Consider the following 2,500-nt stretch of genomic DNA (forward strand, 5'->3'; position numbering starts at 1 on the left):
TTGTTGCGGTTAAAAAGCTCGTAGTCGAATTTGTGTCTCGCGCCGTCCGGTTCATCGTTCGCGGTGTCAACTGGCGTGTCGCGAGACGTCCTGCCGGCGGGTCGTTCGCAAGGGCGGCCCCAAATTGCCCCCGCCGCGGTGCTCTTCACTGAGTGTCGAGGTGGGCCGGCACTTTTACTTTGAACAAACTAAGGTGCTTAAAGCAGGCTGAAATTTTGCCAGAATATTTTATGCATGGAATAATGAAACAGGACCTCGATTCTATTTTGTTGGTTTTCGGAACCTCGAGGTAATGATTAACAGGAACGGATGGGGGCATTCGTATTGCGACGTTAGAGGTGAAATTCTTGGATCGTCGCAAGACGGACAGAAGCGAAAGCATTTGCCAAAAACGTTTTCATTGATCAAGAACGAAAGTTAGAGGTTCGAAGGCGATCAGATACCGCCCTAGTTCTAACCATAAACTATGCCAGCTAGCGATCCGCCGACGTTCCTCCGATGACTCGGCGGGCAGCTTCCGGGAAACCAAAGCTTTTGGGTTCCGGGGGAAGTATGGTTGCAAAGCTGAAACTTAAAGGAATTGACGGAAGGGCACCACCAGGAGTGGAGCCTGCGGCTTAATTTGACTCAACACGGGAAACCTCACCAGGCCCGGACACCGAAGGATTGACAGATTGAGAGCTCTTTCTTGATTCGGTGGGTGGTGGTGCATGGCCGTTCTTAGTTGGTGGAGCGATTTGTCTGGTTAATTCCGATAACGAACGAGACTCTAGCCTGCTAACTAGGCGTATTAGACATCCTCAAAGGCCCCCGGCTTCGGTCGGTGGGTTTTTACTGTCTGCGTACATTATATTCTTCTTAGAGGGACAGGCGGCTTCTAGCCGCACGAGATTGAGCAATAACAGGTCTGTGATGCCCTTAGATGTTCTGGGCCGCACGCGCGCTACACTGAAGGAATCAGCGTGTCTTCCCTGTCCGAGAGGACCGGGTAACCCGTTGAACCTCCTTCGTGCTAGGGATTGGGGCTTGCAATTGTTCCCCATGAACGAGGAATTCCCAGTAAGCGCGAGTCATAAGCTCGCGTTGATTACGTCCCTGCCCTTTGTACACACCGCCCGTCGCTACTACCGATTGAATGATTTAGTGAGGTCTTCGGACCGGTACGCGGTGGCGTTTCGGCGTCACCGCTGTTGCTGGGAAGATGACCAAACTTGATCATTTAGAGGAAGTAAAAGTCGTAACAAGGTTTCCGTAGGTGAACCTGCGGAAGGATCATTAACAAGATTTGTTTTGTGCGTATTTCATTATACAAACAAAAACATAAATCAAGTTTTAGAAACCGAAACCGTCATCGTCGATCAAGCAGTTGGCTCGAGGTAGCTTCAATCGATCGGATTAGCCTTCCTTAACATTTTGTGGGAGCGGCGCCGTGAGATAATAGTGAGCTATCACGTTGCCCGATCGACGTTAAACATCTGGTCGGCGTCTCCTCTTGGCTTACGTCCGTCGTTTCAGAACGATCGCAGATTATGTGAGCATTTGGTTAGACGATTATGACCGGAACCCTATATGGATGCGATCGTTTAGACCGATTATCCGGGTACCTAGAACGCACGTAGAGTTTTGTGGTTGGGCGAAGTTTCGTGATGTGCACGGAACGAGGAGCCGGCCGCTGGCTTTGCGTTCGTGTGGTTGGGCGAAGTTTCGTGATGTTTACGAGATGAGGAGCCGGCCGCCTATGTCGGCGTTTGTGGTTGGGCGAAGTTCCTTGACGGAACGAGGAGCCGGCTGCTTATGCTGACGTTCGTGGTTGGGCGAAGTCTTGTGATATCCTCGAAACGAGGAGCCGGCCGCACGTGTGTGCAGCCTTCGTTGTAGGTCCATGTTTAGAGATGCTCACGAAATGAGGAGCCGGCCGCTTATGTCGGCGTTTGTGGTTGGGCGAAGTTCCTTGATGGAACGAGGAGCCGGCTGCTTATGCTGACGTTCGTAGTTGGGCGAAGTCTCGTGATGTGCTCGGAATAAGGATTCGAAGCGCTTGGATTGCCGCGTTCGTGGCTGGGCGAAGTTTCGTGTTTGGCACGGAACGAGGAGCCGGCTGCAGGTTTTAAAGATTCTCGCCCGAAATCGATCAGTCGTTACCGTTGTCTACGGACTTCGGTAGGACGATCTATTCCAGGGACGAAGACGTCGACGTTGTGCGACGCCCGTTACATTAGCGTTTTTATGCTCTTTCGGGATTGTCTGCGACGTTTGTCTCCGTCCGAATTTTTTACGATAATTGTCACTAGATTAGTACGCAAACTAGTTGAACCGAAGATTTTGCGCCGATCGACTGACGTATTGACCCTTCAGTGGGTCGTCTCAGTCATTGGAATGTCATTCTCGAGGAGGTTCGCAGTTGGCGTCTCGTATTTCGAGGGAAAGTCCATTGCGACTAGTACCGAGAAATCGAACATAAAAGATTACCCTGAACGGTGGATCACTTGGCTCGTGGGTC

At 51.2% G+C, this 2,500-nt stretch overlaps 1 non-coding gene across 1 annotated transcript in view; it reads left to right on the forward strand.

Annotated features, from left to right (window-relative positions):
* Nucleotides 1-2,466: 2,466 nt before the first annotated feature.
* Nucleotides 2,467-2,500, forward strand: part of LOC123687173 — a 155-nt gene continuing 121 nt past the window's right edge. The window contains exon 1 of the ribosomal RNA XR_006748914.1: nt 2,467-2,500. This exon is cut by the window's right edge and continues 121 nt beyond it. This is a non-coding gene — a ribosomal RNA (5.8S ribosomal RNA).

The sequence above is a fragment of the Harmonia axyridis genome, chromosome X, assembly GCF_914767665.1.
Source record: "Harmonia axyridis chromosome X, icHarAxyr1.1, whole genome shotgun sequence".
Taxonomy (NCBI): domain Eukaryota; kingdom Metazoa; phylum Arthropoda; class Insecta; order Coleoptera; family Coccinellidae; genus Harmonia; species Harmonia axyridis.